At 36.0% G+C, this 19,614-nt stretch overlaps 1 protein-coding gene across 7 annotated transcripts in view; it reads left to right on the forward strand.

Annotated features, from left to right (window-relative positions):
- Positions 1-19,614, forward strand: part of S6kII (Ribosomal protein S6 kinase II) — a 998,109-nt gene that overhangs the window by 308,433 nt on the left and 670,062 nt on the right. For 2 of the 7 annotated variants that reach the window (XM_069840442.1, XM_069840441.1), the window contains exon 2: positions 4,675-4,777. The exons of 4 other annotated variants lie outside the window; for them this stretch is intronic. The gene's annotated coding sequence lies outside the window, so the exon portion shown is untranslated. The remainder of the gene's footprint in view (positions 1-4,674; positions 4,778-19,614) is intronic. One more of the 7 variants, XM_069840443.1, reaches the window with a different exon arrangement.

Raw genomic sequence — 19,614 nt, forward strand, 5'->3', positions numbered from 1 at the left:
AGCAGAATTAATACAATAGGGTGGAAGCGCATTATCTAACGAAATTTATAAGCTTGTACTTGCTATTTGGGAAAAGGAAATTGTACCAGAACAATGGAAGGAGTCCATAATCGTACCCATCTTTAAGAAGGGGGACAAGGCTAGCTGTAGTAACTTTCGAGGAATATCACTTTTGTTTACGTCGTACAAAATTTTGTCCAATATTATTTTCAGAAGATTAACTCCTGTATAGATGAAATTATTGGGGATCATCAGTGTGGTTTTAGGCGTAATAGATCGACTATTGATCAGATATTTTGTATTCGACAGATAATGGAGAAAAATGAGAGTATAAGGGTACTGTGCATAAATTATTCATAGATTTAAAAAAGGCATATGACTCGGTTAAGTGAGAAGTTTTATATGATATTCTTATTGAATTTGGTATTCCCAAGAAACTAGTTCGATTAATTATAATGTGTCTCAGTGAAACGTACAGCAGAGTCCGTATAGGTCAGTTTCTGTCAGATGCGTTTCCAATTCACTGTGGGCTAAAGCAAGGAGATGCACTGTCACCTTTACTTTTAAAGTTTGCTCTAGAATATGCCATTAGAAAAGTCCAGGATAACACACGGGGTTTGGAATTGAACGAGTTACATCAACTTCTTGTCTATGCGGATGACGTGAATATGTTAGGAGAAAATCCACAAACGATTAGGGAAAACACGGGAATTTTACTTGAAGCAAGTAAAGAGATAGGCTTGGAAGTAAATCCCGAAAAGACAAAGTATATGATTATGTCTCGTGACGAGAATATTGTACGAAATGGAAATATAAAAATTGGAAATTTATCCTTTGAAAAGGCGGAAAAATTAAAAAACCTGGGAGCAACAGTAACAAATATAAATGATACTCGGGAGGAAATTTAACACAGAATAAATATGGGAAATGCCTGTTATTATTCGGTTGAGAAGCTTTTATCATCCAGTCAGCTGTCGAAGAATCTGAAAGTTAGAATTTATAAAACAGTTATATTACCGGTTTTTCTTTATGGTTGTGAAACTTGGACTCTCACTTTGAGAGAGGAACATATGTTAAGGGTGTTTGAGAATAAGGTGCTTAGGAAAATATTTGGGGCTAAGAGGGATGAAGTTACAGGAGAATGGAGAAAGTTACACAACGCAGAACTGCACGCATTATATTCTTCACCTGACATAATTAGGACCATTAAATTCAGACGTTTGAGATGCCAGGGCATGTAGCACGTATGGACGAATGCAGAAATGCATATAGAGTGTTATTTGGGAGGCCGGAGGGAAAAAAACCTTTGGGGAGGCTTAGACGTAGATGGGAGGATAATATTAAAATGGAATTGAGGGAGGTGGGATATGATGATAGAGACGTTTAATATTGTTGCCTAAATACAGAGCACACGACGTTTCGAATGTTACACCTATCGTGTGGTTTTCATTATAGTTTATATTTCCATTACTAATCCATAGAAATGTTTTGTTATCTTATATTGGGCCGTCCAAATTTTCTTTTTCCTTGCGGATTGTTATTCTCCTTTGAGCGACTCATCCTGCTGTCAAATGTTCAAAACGATCTGTCCAATGTGTTCTGTGCATTTCTGAACAACTATTATTACAAGAAATGTTCAATGGTATTTGTAGCTTCAGCTGTAATCAATATAACAATCGAGGTTGCCAGGCAACGATATAAAACAAAAGATGTGAAATAAATGAATGATGTGTATGAACAATTGAATGCTCTTTCATATTTAAGTATAAAAATATAGGGGTGCTATTTGAAATGTCTCAATATCAAAATTGACTTTTTTTTTGTTTAAATTCAATTAAATAAATTTAAATAATCAGTTATTTAGACTGGGAAGTTTTGAAATAAAAGCCCTGTGTATTCTTAATATAGTAGTTCCGTATCAATAGTTTCTAGTTAATTAATTTTTTGTATCTGCGTTTTCGAAGACTAGCTGTTACTTTTCTGATTAGTCTTCGCTAATTTATCAGTTTTACTTTCAGAATAATGATGGATGAGGATATTACTGTGTTGATAGAAGGTGAGAGTAATACAGTTGAGATTCCCCCTAACAAAACTGTTCGATTTTTTTTTAATTAAACTAGAAACACCTGACTAATAAGAGAAAAATACATTGTATATTTTTCTATGAATAACTGATAGTGGTGTTTTGTAATTTACAGTCGCAGTTTTGTGTGTATTAATAGGACAATAAAATTGTTCAAACTTTAAAATTATTATGTTTCAGTCCATAGCGTAATTCAAGACTTAACTGTGTTTGCATCTGTATAGAAAATAAAACCGGCAGACACTTTAGTTCAAAAATCAGCTAAATCCTTTTTCCAGCCGCAAAACCAGTCAAGTGCATTTTATTTTTCTCATGCCATAGTATACAGGTTTAACTAACAAAAATATTTTTATTTTTCTCTTTTTTTTTTAAAGATATTTTTGGTAGCTTGAATGAGAAAAGCGATACAAGTGTTTTTCTTGTGGCTCTAACCAAAAATTAAATTCAATTGGATATAAGGATTTTTGCCAGTCGGTTAATTATTTGCAGATACTAGGAAACTGATATGAAAAATGTGTGATGGATATAATGCGTATATTAATGTTTTAATAATACATTACAGATTTTTAATTCCGGTACTTAAGTATGTGCAAAATCCGAAACCTCAGTTCATTGTCGTAGGCTATCTTATGACGTATAATTCTGGTGTAGGCCTATATCTAGCCGAGGATAAATTTTCACTACCGGCTCGGACTCCTGGCCGACATTATCGTCAGGCAGTGACGCTCGGCGTCACATAAATTCCAGCTGTCACTCCGTCACTACAGAAGAGTGGGCAGTGGCTTTGTAAAGGCAGTTCTCAAGGCTGGCTGGAGCTAATGGGCTCTTCTCAGGAGGCTGCTCCTCTGAAGTGAGAAAATCACGGCGCGGTATGTGACACTCCATCTATCCATCTCTAAACTTGGAACCAGGAAGGATTTTGAAGCGTTGAAACAATCTTCTCCACAACGTAGTTACGGATTATAGACACGAAGTACAGTGTGGTTTTGTAATGTGTGTCAAAAGCTTCCGATTCACCATCGTAGCCCTTCTTTATTCAGTCATTGTTCCTTCTCATTGCCCTCTTCTCTCCCTTACAAGGGAACCTTCTATCATGGTGAATTGAAAAGGCGTAATGCCGTATATTTTTGGAAAGAGGAGGCAAAAGTAAGTCTGCAGGTGAAATTTTTCTGCCTGAGCTCCATAGGGATAAAAGTTATGGGACTGTAAATTTAACATGACAGTCTGTGGCAAGTGACTCAATGTGCACACTTAAAGGTTAAAATGAAGTTTTGAAGTCACTGCATTGCAAACGAGATATTGCAGCTGTTGTGCATCTGAATTGCAAACATTATGGATATCGATCTTCATGCGATGAAGAAATTCTGGGCGAAAATACTTGCGAAAGCATATCCTTCATATCTGCCTTCCGCATATTCGCTGAATCAGAAGCATATGATTTGGTGTTACATGAGTCAGCAAGTTTATTTTTAGGGAACATTTTCTGTGAATCGGCTGACAGAAGATACATTGGGGAGGAGATTTGTCCGTCCATGGAAGTGACTGGCACAATCATGTAGGAATAGGTCGTCGCAGCCTCTGATATTACTGTGGGATAACATTTCTTCCCTCCTTTGAAACGCAGGGTTCGTCCGGAGTGAATCTCTTTTTTCAAATCGACTTTGATCAGTGTTGAGGATCTAGCGAAGAGCGAAGCCACGATCGATGAACAACTGCTTCATCTCCGACATGAAGCTGTCTGATTTCTGCTTCATCTCTGTCTCTTTGCTGCGAAGTTTCTACTTTATCCGCCACAGAACGAGAAACGGTACGATTCCGCTGCTTGAATCTCCATACCCACGAGTCAGAAGCTCTGAAGTTAATTTGAAGATTATTTATATTATTTATTTTAAATTAATTATTTAAAGAACTGTAATATAATTAATTTTCACTTTGAACTAGAATAAGACACTGCTAAAATTTGCAACTCTGGTTTATACACTCCGCGTGGAGTATTGGAGCGGCCTTCAAAAGACTTGACAATAGACAGCGCGACATAATTAAAATTATTGAAACTACAAAGCTTCCGTCCTCTTTGGCACCGCTAGTCTACTAATTGAACGTGGCTACTTTACATTATAGTGTACATTATTTCTTTTTTGGAATGTCTTCCATGCTTTTAATTATTTTGAAAAAATTCAATGCGATAGAAATGGAGAACATTATTTTTGAAACATTTCTATACCTGAATGAAAAATAAAATTTAAAATTTTGGGGCCCCAGGGGTCAAAATTGTCCCCAAATTTTGATTTTATGTGAAGACTTGATTCGGGAATTTTGGATCCCCAGAATGATTATGTGACCAGTTTTTTTTTTCAATTTTTTTAATATATAAATAATTCAGGACTGAAGGGGTTAAAATGTCATAACGAGAGCCTTGTTAAAGAATTTATTCTTTACTAGCTGTCTCAGAAATTGAAGACTCATTGTAGGTGTGAATTCTGTAGACCACTTTCGCTAGCATTAATTTACTTTTGTTAATAAAAATATAAAACTGACATTTGATAACCGATGCAACCTGTTAATTATCTTTCATTTATTGTCTATTTCAGGTAGGTTGAAGACCCATCCTAGCTGATGAATCCTCACAAAAGGAGTGTGGAATCAATGCAGACCAGATCCTGCGACACTTACCATGGAAAAAGCAGATGACAGGTTTTTTGCAAAATACTTTGATTTTCTCTGTCATTCGTATTTGACGATTTTCCATGGCTGCCATGTCATTATTGTATCGATAAATATGACTTTAAAATCATCATACATACTTTATAGGTTTAGGCTTGCTAGCCCGTTGTAAAATTCTCCATTTATAAGTAATGTACTGTCACAGTTTACCTTCCGTTGCTCTTAGAATGTTGCACTTTTTTCATGGTATGCATAAGTTATTCTCAATGTTTCTTCCAGCGGAATGTTATATTTTATGTATTTAGTGATACTGTCCCTTTATGATATTATTATTGTTCCTGTGAATTTCGTTTATTAATTTAACCGTTCGTGTGAAGCCAGATAATATTAATGGATTGCATTTTGACGTTTTCCGTTCCTCCCCCGACCTACTCAGTGTTGAATTTGTAAATCCCAAGTTTCAGAAGCAAGAAGTTACTTTAGTTTCGATGTATTTCTGTATGGTCTCTGTATTATATTTGTTGGCTTAAGTTTGTTTTTTTTTTTTCGAAATGTCTTGTGATAATGATTTTCTGGAAACTTTCATTGTGACTTTGGAGCGTAATAAAATTGTGAATACTTAAAGTATAACAATACACACACAGGGTGACCCATATTTATGTCCAACTTTTTATTACAGTATAGTTGGGAAATCAATCAGATTAAGTGACCCATTCCACCGCTAAAATGTACCGTGTTCCATACCATTAAAATCACAAAAGAAGCTGTCATTTTATTTTACTTTATTGTCGTTTTCAGTACGGTCCGAAACATTTAATGTAATCAGAAAAATGTAGTGTAAACAGCGAATAGGGATTATAAAGAATGGACACTTCGCGTCGGTACCTTTGATGTAGCCGGACTGATTTCAATGACCTTCAAGCCAGCTAGAGCGTGAGATTCTGCTTTCTCCCTAGAGTTGGCGCTGACATCACACCAGCTAGCAGTGGACACAGCGGAAATATAACACATATAATTAATACATCTAGGTACATTATGTACTAAAATAAAATAAATTTGATCTATAAAATAACAAATCCGTCATTAACTGTAATGTCTAGACTCTAGAGTTCCTTTATAATGAGAGTTGAGACGTTGACCCCCAACAACAATTAAAATATATAATGATTTGATAGCACTGAAAATGGAAAAACAAAACTCTTACGAGAAGTAAAACCATATACCTATATTATATTATATACAAATATTAAACGAATTTGATTCATAATTTTATAATGTATTATATTATTTTATAATACAATTTATTATATCTGAAATATAAAATATTATTATTACAACTAGTTTGTCACTGAGAAATAAGGAAAAGCTGTTAACTTGAATTTATTTGAAGCAAAGCGTTACTGGATTATGCAATAAGGTAGGCGATGTTTGAATCCTGTGTCTCAACTCTATTCTCAATTATTATCTTAGCGTATGCTCGATTACACTGACCTCTAGCGCTTGAAAGTGGAACTAAACGCTGGCCCACAGAGAAACAAAACACAGGAAAATTCGCTCAGTGTCCATTCTTTATAATCCCTATTCTCTTGTGTAAATACCTTACTATAATAATACCGGACAGCTAGCAGTTTTACGTGCGAACGACGATGGTGCTGCTACCTACCTGCCGGGATAGAGATACTCGCGAAACAAGCTGTAATCAACTGCAATGTATATTGTTGCTGGGCTAGTTAATTTGTTAATAGTTTTATGAAAAATACTAGTGTTAAAATGTCAGGGTGTATATGTGCTGTTTATAATTGTGACAATTGGAGCATTACAAATTGCTCCAAATCGTACTTTCGATTTCCGAGAGTTCATAAAACGTAAGTCAACAACATTCTTTAGTAGGCCTAATTCCTTCGTCTTTGTGTTGATAGAAAAATACAAATTATTTTTTTATTTATTTAGACCTAATAAATAAATAGAAGTTAAAATGTATTGGATTTTAAGGTTTTATCAAATTAAGTTTTATTGTTGTCCGCATGCCTTTACTAATTATTACAAGCATCAGATTACTATCAATTATATCTTTGAAGTTGTCAGCAATGCGTATATAAAACATTACTGTAAATTCATTCGTAATATCAGATTGATTTTGTCTCGGTAAATCAAAGAAAAAATATGTAACAATTAATTACGGAAAATAATATGCAATATTTCTCATAATGTGCAGCTTTGATATAAGATAATAATTTTACATTAAATATTATTCAACATTTCTTAAGTGTTTCACATATAATTCCACATTTGTAACTCACGTTTTAAACAACAGTCCGAATCCCGCCATGTTAATATTTGTATACGTGGACGTAATTCTATCCCGCTCCGCTAGATGTCAGGTCCGCGATATTTTGCACCCACGCCAATGCTGCTAGTATACAGCTGTCCGGTATTATTATAGTAAGGTATTTGGTTTAAATCTTTAAACATTAACCATGGCCACAAGACTGTCTGTGTACGATCGAACACGAATTGCTGCTCGAATGGAGGTGTGGCAGTCCCCAATTATGGTGCAGAGATGGTGGAGAATGTGAAAGGGAGAAATGCGACGCTGAACTACAAGACCATCGAGAGATTTCACGCCAACTTGATTCGCAACAGAAGGGTGCTGGCCGACAAAAAACAGTGATCACAGAGGAGGCCAAAGGAGCCGCTACTGAGGCCTTCCAGAGAAGTCCTAGGAAATCCATTCAACAGTACCAGCGGGAATCTGGTGTACAATACCTGGCCACATTATTATAATCACTCACATTTTTACTATTCTTTACATATTACTTCCTCATTTGAACTCTGGTGTCCTTTCTGAAGCAGAATTCACATTACATATTTAAGTTTTAAACAATATTAAGTATAATTACAATGATAACAATGTTAATTCAAGAAATATTGATAAATAACCAACCACACCTCAAGTTTACAGAAATTTCAGTAATTCGTACGACCTCCTTTGGCTTTAATTGCAGCTTCAATTCTCTTTGGCATGCTTACAATACACGTCTGTATTATTTCCTGGATCCTTTCATTGTGATTCAAAACATGTATCAGCGTTTCAATAAGTCGAACTCTGGTATTAATAGATTTTTTTGCCATCTCTCTTTTTACGATGGCCCAGATGTTCTCAATGGGATTCAAGTCCGGTGAGTTTCTTGGCCATGGCAAAAGTGGAATGTTTTTGGAAGCCAGAAACGTTGACTCTCCTAGCAGTGTGGCAAGGTGCACCATCTTGCATAAAAATATATTTCTCCCCATTTGGGAACCATTCGTTCAGCTGAGGGATAAACCTGTTTTCCAATACCTGAATATATTGATCTTGTTTCATTGTTCCCTGAACAATGAGGAGGAATATATTTTTATGCAAGATGGTGCACCTTGCCACACTGCTAGGAGAGTCAAAATGTTTCTGGCTTCAAAAAACATTCCACTTTTGCCATGGCCAAGAAACTCACCGGACTTGAATCCCATTGAGAACATCTGGGCAATCGTAAAAAGAGAGATGGCAAAAAAGAATTTATTACTACCAGAGTTCGACTTATTGAAAGGCTGATACATGTTTGGAATCACAATGAGAGGATCCAGGAAATAATACAGACGTGTATTGTAAGCATGCCAAAGAGAATTGAAGCTGCAATTAAAGCCAAAGGAGGTCGTACGAAATACTGAAATTTCTGTAAAAATGAGATGTGGTTGGTTATTTATCAACATTTCTTGAATTAACATTGTTATAAGTGTAATTTTACTTAATAATGTTTAAAAATTAAGTTATGTCATGTGAATTCTGCTTAAGAAAGGAAACCAGAGTTCAAATGAGGAATTGTTGATGACTCCCATCTCCACAATGTTAGGGACCTTGTAAGTGAAAAAGTTTCTGCTCTGTCAAAATTGAATATCAAAGCTATTGACGCTATCAACTGGTCAGGTCGTAAAATTCGTAAACACTTAAGAAATGACGCATTCCAAACTTGGACAAACCATACCTTGCGTGGTAAAGGGGTTATTGTTTATAGTGATCTCCCCAAGGCTAACTCATGGGTAAGCAATCGAAAGGGCCTATCTTCCTCAGAATGGACCAATGCTTTAAAAATGTCAAGCAATATTTCGGCGGTTCGCGCAGTACCGGGCAGAACTCTAAGCAGAACCCGCTGCCGTCATCCAGACTGTAGTGAGCTTGAAACACTTGGACACGTGCTTGGACAATGCCCTAAAGGCGAGCTGCTGATCAATGCTAGACATCATCGTGTACGACATGCTTTGGCGATATTGTTAAAAACTTTAAATTGGGAGATTCATGAGGAAGTACATTGTGTATCATCAGATGGTTCTTTTAGACGGGCAGACATTATTGCTATCAACGGACGCTTAAAACGGGCTCTTGTTCTTGACCCTACTATCCGTTTCGAAAGAAACCTAAATCAGGCCACCGAGGTTGATATTGAGAAGAAGTCCATATATGAACCTTGTCTGCCGTATCTTTCTCAAAAGTACAACATCCCTCTTAAACAATGGTCTGTCATTGGTTTGCTGTTTGGCAGTAGAGGTTCAATCACAAAATTCACATGGAATTATCTTAAGGAACTTCACATTCCTTTTGATTATGTAATGTCTATTCTTATAAATATTATCAAGGATTCTCTTCAAATATTACATCATCATCTCTATTTCAATTAATCAACTTATATTTGCCTTCAACAATGAACTTTCTTTTTTCTTTAATGTATCACATCACATTATTGTACATGTATATTGTATTCAGGACCCTTGTGGTCACTCAAAATTCTTTGAGCTGATGTCTATAATTTAGAAATTTATTTATTAAAGTATAGTAAAAATGTGAGTGATTATAATAATGTGGCCAGGTACTGTGTGCTATGGGTCCGTGCAGCGGTTGCTGAAGAAAATGAATTGGCGGCCATGGAAGCCACACTTTGTGCAAACTCTGTCATGTGAGGACTGTCATATCACACTGGAGTTTGCGGAGTCTCTACTAGCATGGATTCAAGAGGAACCTAACCTTTTGCGGCACATTCTATGGTCAAACGAGAGTAGTGTGGCCGGGTGGCAAATGAAATGCTTGGGAGAGCAGTGCGGAACGTTCAGCCACGTCTGGAAAAATGTGCAGCAAATGCTGGTGCTGACATCGAATTTTAATATTGGTGGAATTTTAAGTAATCCCAATGACTGGACTATTAGTTCATTCTACTTTGATCCTGTCATGTTAATTCATTTACTTGTGATAAACGAATAAAAAGTTGGATATAAATATTTGTCACCTTTAGGGCTTTCATTTCAAAACTTCCAAGTCGAAGGGCCATATTCATAGACATTTTTAGCGCGGGCTTCCGGTGGATGATCAGCGAACTAACGTTTTTCGTATTCATAAACCAGTGTTAGCGATATGATATGAATCCTGTACAAGTAGTCACTCGATAGCCGGGGCTAGTTTAGCACGCTCGTAGCGCGGGCTAGAGAAATGTCTATGCATAGCACCCTAAATAACTAATTATTTTATCCATGAACACTAACATACGAAAACAAAAACATACACAAGATCGCATCCTCATTCAGAAAACAGAAATACAACATAGCTTACAGAACAGAAAACACACTACAAAGACATCTCAACACACAAACAACACAAACAAATAAATACAACCAAACAGGCGTATACAAACTCACTTGCAATAGTTGCGACAGTTTCTACATTGGACAGACAGGCAGATCATTCCAAACTCGATGCAAAGAACACATTAAAGCAATAACCAGAGGACACAATACATCTACATATGCCGAACACATAACTAATGCTAACCACACATACAATAACATAAATACAGACATGGAAATCCTACACATACAACCCAAAAACCAAAAACTCAACACACTAGAACAATATGAAATATACAGACACACTAAAACACACCCCAGTCAAATTCTCAACACACAGATCAATTTCAGAACACACACACTATTTGACACAACTCTTCATCATACGAACGCACCCACACAACAGGCAGCGAAGTTGAGATAGCGCCGAGATCTAGTAGGCTCTGAGGATGGTGTCGAATAGCACCGAAACAGCTGTAAGCCTCACATGCTTACAAAATGAACACGAGTAAGATCGCCATTTAATCAATTATTTAAATTGAATTCAATTTAAACAAAAACACGTCAATTTAGATTTTGAGGGGAAAGTCTGAAACCAGGCTTAATTGCATTTTAGATTTCATCCCCACGCCCAGCCACCCCCACTTTGAAATTTCAAATGACACCCCTAAATTTAATGTTTAAATATGAAAGAACATTCAATTGTTTATATACTTCATTCATTTATTTCACATCTTTTGTTTTATATCGTTGCCTAGCAACCTCGATTATTGTTACTGTTGATTAGAGCTGAAATACAAGATGAACAACGTAAGACTAAGAGGATAAGGGGATTTTCCCTGTGCAACTAAAAACCACAACTAGCAAATTGAATTAAAACCGTATCATTATGCCCATAAAATACTGTTAATGTGTTTTGCGTCGTAATGACATGCATCATAGATTATCCGTTGAAATCGGGCAAAAGTTTATTGTACCAAGGCCGTTAATTTACTATTCTGCTCAACTAGATAAAACACGACACGCGTTAAAAGTTTTATAGTTCCCATTCCAGCCAACAGAGTAAACAAAATGGGATTAAACCTATCACAGCTGGTGAGGCACCTTGAAATACACGTTTTGCAGTTTTGACTTCCCCTCTCCTTGCGGATACACTGGTAATACGATGTTCAGCTCGTCTGTTTATGCTCACTTGTTTTTTTTTTTTAGTCTCTTGTTTTTCCTTTGATAATTGTCTGCTAGTAGAGATGTATTGTGTAAAAATAAACAAAAGCATGATGTCCTCTGTGACATTGGTTTTTTGAGGAACTAGTGATTAACGGAATCCACGTACTGTAGGATGATGGATAACATTATCACTGTTGGAACCCATATTACTCTTTAACTTTATAATATTGACTTCAGCGTTGTTCTCTCACTTGGTTGTACTTTATTCAATGGATGGAAATGTCTTAATAGTAATTTTGTGACAAGACACTTAACATTTTATTCATGAGCGGGAAGTTTATGTCCTGAGGCGAAGCATACAATATTTTTTCCACTACTAATATGAAAGTAATATTTCTGTGAAAATAATTGTTAATTGAAATTAGATATTAGGCTCATTTGTTATAGTTTGATTCAAGGCCAACTGTTGCCCATGGTTAGTTCAACTAAATACGAGGCGCATCCAGAAAGTAAGTTTCCCGATTTTTTCCCCTTGAAAGTAAACGTAATTAGCCGTGTCAATTGCGCATGCATAACAGATCTATGATGTATCAATCATATGCCAGCCGGACAGGTCCCGCCTGGTGCCAGTAGCGTGGCAGCAGTGGTCCGGAATGGAAGCTCTTATTCCTTCTCCCGCCGCCTGCGAGGTTCGGTCGGTGATAAAGTTCTTTAATGCCCAAAGCATTGCGCCAATTGAAATTCATCGGCAGCTCTGTCAGGTCTATGGGCCGAACATCTCTCTCGCTCTCTCTCTCTCTCTCTCTCTCTCTCTCTCTCTCCTCAAGAAATTCCTGTCCTCCGGTGAGCGTTTTGGCAACGACGAAGACATGAAGACGTCTGTCACACGCTGGGCTGGTTCCATTCTCAGGCGGCAGAGTTCTACGACAGAGGGATACAAAAGTTGATCCCACGATACTACAAGTGACTCAATTCTGATGGTGGCTATGTTGAAAAATAGCTGAAACATTGCTGTACCTGTTGCCAATAAATGTTTTCCTGTAAATGTGTGTTCTTTTTTTTTAAATAGGGAAACTTACTTTCTGGATGCTCCTCGTATTATGTACTGTTGGCTATGATTTAAATAATAGTAATGAAGACAACAACGTCAGTCTATTTGGATACAGAATAAATAAATTTAAAGTATATTTTATTTATTTTGGGTTATTTTACGACGTTGTATCAACATCTAGGTTATTTAGCGTCTGAATGATATGAAGGTGATAATGCCGGTGAAATGAGTCCGGGGTCCAGCACCGAAAGTTACCCAGCATTTGCTCGTATTGGGTTGAGGGAAAACCCCGGAAAAACCTCAACCAGGCAACTTGCCCTGACCGGGATTGTAACCCGGGCCACCTGGTTTCACAGCCAGACGCGCTGACCGTTACTCCACAGGTGTGGACTTCTAAACTATATATTTTATATGCTTTTACATGATAATTAACTAGGTTACCTTATTGACTAGTTTCGGCCGGTGGGCCCTCATCAGAACTAGGTGATCTTCGTTCCTTCCGATTGTGTTTCCTGTGGGTTGTGATTGTGTAGTGTAATGTGGAATCAAACAATGTATGTGTTCTGAAATTGAGTTGTGTGTTGAGGATTTGATTCGAGTGTGTTTTTGTGTGCGTGTATATTTCGTATTGTTCTAATGTGTTTACTTCCTGGTTTTTCGGCTGGATTTGTAGAATTTCCATGTCTGTGTCTGAGTTCCTGTAGGTGTGGTTGGCGTTTGTGATGTATTCTGCGTATGTGAAAGTGTTTTGTGATTTGGTTATGACTGTGATCTGTTCTTTGTAACGTGTTTGAAATGATCTGCCTGTCTGTCCTATGTAGAAGTTGTTGCAGCTCTTGTATTTGAGTTTGTATACACCTGTAAGGTTGTATTTGTTTGTGTTATTTGTGTGTTGATATGTTTTTGTAAAGTATTTTGTGTTCTGTAGGCCTATGTGATGTTGTAATTTAAATTCTTGAATGGTGATGCAATCTTATGTGTGTGTTTTTGTTTTCGTTTTTGTATGTTAGTGTGTTGTATTGTTTGTGTTTTTGTGTTTGTGTTGTATTCCTTTGTTTTTTGTAATTATGTTTTGTCTTTTTTTATCATGTTGTCTATTATGTTAGGGTTGTATTCGTTTTCTTGTGCTATGTATTTGATTGTGTTTAGCTCTTCTTTGTGTTTAAATGCATGGTTAATTAGAAAATTAAATTGGAAATTTCAGCAGTCTAGCAACATCGCCACTAATACACTTTTCTTTCTTCTCGTAATACAGATGTAATACGTCAACGAACTAAGGTCTGTCTCCCTAGGTGAACTACCTTCCACCTCCCTCTCTGCAATAACGCTGCAATCTGGTCGGATAGTTCAATGGCTTGAAATTAGACGTTTTAAAATTAAATTTACACGAAAAGTATCCACGCTATTGAAATACGCCAGAGGGATAAATGACTCCTTATTTACTTACTTAATGGCTTTTAAGGAACCCGGAGGTTCATTGCCGCCCTCACATAAGCCCGTCATTGGTCCCTATCCTGAGCAAGATTAATCCAGTCTCTACCATCATATCCCACCTCCCTCAAATCCATTTTAATATTATCTTCCCATCTACGTCTCGGCCTCCCCAAAGGTCTTTTTCCCTCTGGCCTCCCAACTAACACTCTATATGCATTTCTGTATTCGCCCACACGTGCTACATGCCCTGCCCATCTCAAACGTCTGAATTTAATGTTCTTAATCATGTCAGATGAATACAATGCGTGCAGTTCTGCAACTTTCTCCATTTTCCTGTAACTTCATCCCGCTTAGCCCCAAATATTTTCCTAAGCACCTTATTCTCATACACCCTTAACCCATAGGTTAAGTGAGTCCAAGTTTCACAACCATAAAGAACAACCGGTAATATAACTGTTTTATAAATTCTAACTTTCAGATTTTTTGACAGCAGACTGGATGATAAAAGCTTCTCAACCGAATAATAACAGGCATTTTCCATATTTATTCTGTGTTTAATTTCCTCCCGAGTATCATTTATATTTGTTACTGTTGCTCCCAGATATTTGAACTTCTCCACCTCTTCAAAAGATAAATTTCCAATTTTTATATTTCCACTTCGTACAATATTCTCGTCATGAGACATAATCATATACTTTGTCTTTTCGGGATTTACTTCCAAACCTATCTCTTTACTTGCTTCCAGTAAAATTCCCGTGTTTTCCCTAATTGTTTGTGGATTTTCTCCTAACATATTCACGTCATCCGCATAGACAAGCAGCTGATGTAACCCGTTCAATTCCAAACCCTCTCTGTTATCCTGGACTTTCCTAATGGCATACTCTAGAGCAAAGTTAAAAAGTAAAGGTGATAGTGCATCTCCTTGCTTTAGCCCACAGTGAATTGGAAACGCATCTGACAGAAACTGACCTATACGAATTCTGCTGTACGTTTCACTGAGACACATTTTAATTAATCGAACTAGTTTCTTAATAATAATAATAATAATAATAATAATAATAATAATAATAATAATAATAATAATAATCACCCTCTTGACAAAATTCTGCGTACGTCACTGGATAGATGCATGCGGATATTAACGTCCATGACAATACTTTCCTGCCGTGATCTTGGTCAGTGAGTGTACTTGGACTTAGTGACACTATTGATGTCGTCGTAACTAGATGTCTTTTATGGTCCACAGCGTGATAGTGGTCGTGAGGACAAGGAATAATTTACAACTTTCACTCTTAGCTCTCGCTGTTAGAAGTAGCTCGGAACTTCAGTCTGTTCTTGGATGTCTAGTGCTCTGAGCTTTAACCCTATTAAGGCTCATCTCTTCGCCGTCACGTGTCCTATTACATCAGGCGACAGCGATATTAAACCCCTTTCATAAATCTTGTTAAATGTAGAGAATCCAATTACTTACGGAATTCTAACTTGAGATTATTCAATTATTATATACAAGAGGACCATTAAGGCTGGATAATTTATACCTTGAACTAGTTCGGAATTCGATCTAAGGAACTAATTTATGTTTGGATTTGGTGGCTTTATTCACTTAGACCTGTCTCTGCCCTGATACTGCATCAGATTATTATCGAAATACGAATTGCAGAGTAGTAGCTTCAGAAATAGGATATATAAATAAATACATTAAATAATAAATAATGAAATATATAAATACAGAAGGGAATAAGTACGAGTAAATAGACAAATAAATAAATCACAGTTACTGAATATAAAGAAGTCTTCATTTGTCACATTCAAAATAGTATCGCAAAATTTTAGACGTAAAAAATGTCATATTTTGATTTAATATTGTCATGACTAGAGCCCGGATGTTTACACATTCATAACATTTAAAATAGACAGATAAAAAGGAATAAATATATATATAAAAAAGGCACAATAATCCTTGAAAAAGGCATTATAAATTTTAAAAAGCCTAATGTATTTTAGCAATGACTTTAAATATCAACATAACTCACATATTTACTTCGTAGGTGAGACATATTGACTTATAAATTACTTTTATGCTCGACCATGACGAAATGTAGTAATTATACACCTTGTAGCAGACCTTTAATGCATGTCATTAAAGTACACCTACTCATTAAAGGTCAGGTCTTTCAGCCAATGACGACTCAGGTTACAACTGTTCAGCCAATGACAGGTCAGCTTTCTACCGTTATAAAACCGCAAGTATCGATTATTCTCGGATATGCAATCGAAAGAGAATTAGCGAAAAGTCACGGAGGCTGGAAATCCAATACTGTCGCAGAAGGTTATGTTCTGTTACTATAATAATTAGCGTTAATTGTAAATAATATTCAAATAAATTCAATTTGTCATCTCGTTTTTCAATGTCTAATTTAATTTCAATGTTATCTCTGTAGGTTCTTATGGCCTAGCAAGGTCAATGTGAACATCTGTTCCTCGGAAAAAATCAATACTTTCGCGTCTGCGCACATCTCACAACATACGGGACATTGGTCAAGGTCAGATACAAAGAAAATTAATAATATCAAGTTAGAAATATGGTCTAGCATAAAAAGTCGTATGAAACTCGCCTATAATGGTAATTAAGAAGCTCGTATGAAAATTATGAAACTCGCTTGCGCTCGTTTCATAAATATCCATACTCGCTTCTTAATTACCTTCATTATAGGCTCGTTGCATAATGTACTATTTTTGTGATTAACTGTCTTTTCACAAACCTTACATAACAAAACTGTTCCATCGATTGAAAACACATGGGCACCAAATTCACTAATGTAAGCATTTGCATTGGTTTACTGAATTTAGGCAGTCTAGCTAACAGATCTTATACCGACAATAAGTGACTATTCCTGACTCATATTTTTTTCTCTTGCAATAATAAACGCTTATAGGACAAAATTGTAAAGGTAAGATTTGAAAATATGAAAGCAAACAATTGGAAATGCTACGTGACAACTTCTATGAGAACGAGGTTAATATTTAAAATTATAAAAGCTGATTGTTGGTATCGTGAACAGTGTTGCCAATTCAGCGGTTTTTCCGCTAGTTCTAGCGTTTTTCATTGTTAGTTTAGCGGGTAAAATTTATGGAATTTGCATTGTTTTTATATGGATTTAGCAGGTTTTTTTTAATACTTACAGTGGTAAGATAATCTTATTTTGCATTGCCAATACAGCAATTTAGCGGTTTGTGCATTATATCTTAGCGGGTTTTTAAGAATCGAGTTGGCAACACTGACTTCGTGAAGACGTGACAATATTATATTTGTAACTGTGGATTGTCGATCATTATTCATATTACACCAATAGTATTAAAGCACGATTATTAGCAGATTAAGCACCCAAATAAATTACTTTTAATTGATTACTAGTGGGCTTACTCGTGTTAATTATGTAAGATTTGTCCGGCTTACAGCTGTTTCAGCGCTTGACGCACCATCCTCCCATCCGCCGGACAAATCTTACATAATTAACACGAATAAGTCCACTAGTAATCAATTAATTATATTCAAGTGTTAAAAGTATTGTACGCAAGATTCAAAATAAATTACTTTTATTTACTATTGTTAGTAAAGTAAGTCGTTGTTTCAGATATTTAAATTTCATACACATTACAATACAATTAATTAGAAAATTACAAATAAACAAGAAATATTGTTTTAAAATGACAAAAAAACACATATGTTAGTAAGAAACACCTTAAAAAGGCAAAGTAGGCAAAATAAACATTTGTCTTATCACTTTGATTTACTCTAAATCACATTTATAACGATGCAATAGTAATATACGTTACAAGAGCGGTATGTCGACGTTTTCATGTCGAGGAAAAGATTGAAAAAGCGAAACGTAGTTGAGCTTTTTTAATTTCCGAGAACATGAAAACAAACATACCGCTCGTGTATCGTACATTATTTTGTGCGAATATCGTTTATTACATACCTGAAAGACGAATTTCTAATTAGTTGCAATGAAATCTCCATGTTGGTTTCTGTTTAATGACGACAACTTCGAAAAACCGAAATATCTTTATTCAACATTGTTGCTATAAAATGTTTTCTGTGTTTACTATACTCCAGCAGGCCGTGATATACGTGTCTTCCCCCCCCCCCCCAGTCTATAAATGCGAACTTAAAACAAACGGTAAGGTTATGTAATGATTTATTTTTCATTTTAATATTTTAACAATATTATTTATACATCTGGAATCTTGTTGATTTTTTCACGGCTTCCTTAATGTTACTTGCATCAGGAATGCAATAAGTTTCGTGGAGTAGTAGACTTTACTTAATTTTTGCAAATATTTAAAAACAATAATTAACATTGCAATTTAGGTGAAATTGCAGTGGTAAGTTTCCAATTTATAATTAATAGTATGTTAAACGTCTCTAAAAATAATATGTTAAAAGCCTAAAGCAGTAAAATGAATGTCGCGCTTAAGCGGTAAGAAGAGGGAAATTGTTATGTGTGTTACGTTGGGAATACTGAATGTGGTATTTCACACTTACCGCGTATTGGTTCTGTGCGGAAAACAAGCAAATACGCACGATCTCGCACAAATAATGATTTACTTCCATCCAGTAAAAAAGGCATTTTGCCAAAACAATCCGGACTCTAGTCATGAGAGAATGATTTTCTTCACGTTGTTGTAATTTCAGACACAAACACTGGTGTAAATAAATTAATGTACCATTAGGCATTATTTTAAATTCGTTGCTAATGTTATCCTTTTGATAAATTCCGGTTTCTTCATTTTCTTAATATCAGACCTCTTTCCGCAATATATGGACGATTTTTTTATTTTTTAAACTTGACTGGAATTTTGAACGTTAAGTTTTCCATTTCTGTAACGAAGTTTCAGGAAATTGGGTATAGTTAATTAAAACTGAAATTTAAATTCCGACCATTGTTTAAGTATGGAGAGGCGCTCTAATTTGATTACCGTCTCAACTCCGGTACGGAATGGCACCTTGGGGAATAGTTGTTACAGACTCTGCATTATTTAGCTTTAACTCTGCTCGATGGATTTTGAAGCGTGTCTGCTTAGTTTCAAGCCATTGTAGGAAGCAATATCGCTGCCTACCCGACCGGTTCATTTGGCGAAGAAGCTCCGATCTGTAGGAGGTCGCATCTGCACCGTGAAGCTCCCGATTTTTAATAACAGCTTGTTAACTAGCGCTGTGTAATATTCGTGACGTCGCATCGTTATATCAGCTACAATTTTATTAATGTAATTGAGTTGCAGTTTTTCCTACACGACACACTTCAATATTAAAGCAGACCTACTCACTTTTTGTGGAACTGGTTCAAGTTCAGATATGTACCGATTTGGGGCTAGATGTATGAAGAAATAAAGGAAAAGCCTGACTTAACCATGATCGTAATAAACTGAAAATTTGTTTTAATGTTATATAAAACTCTCCAGTTCACTATATCTCAGTGTGAGCACCTCTTATTGCTCTGCAAATGTCCAAACGATATTCCAACTGAGGCATGAAAATGGAAAAGGCTGAAAGTGACGGAAATGAAAC

This window comes from Periplaneta americana, chromosome 11 (genome assembly GCF_040183065.1).
Source record: "Periplaneta americana isolate PAMFEO1 chromosome 11, P.americana_PAMFEO1_priV1, whole genome shotgun sequence".
Classification (NCBI taxonomy): Eukaryota; Metazoa; Arthropoda; class Insecta; order Blattodea; family Blattidae; genus Periplaneta; species Periplaneta americana.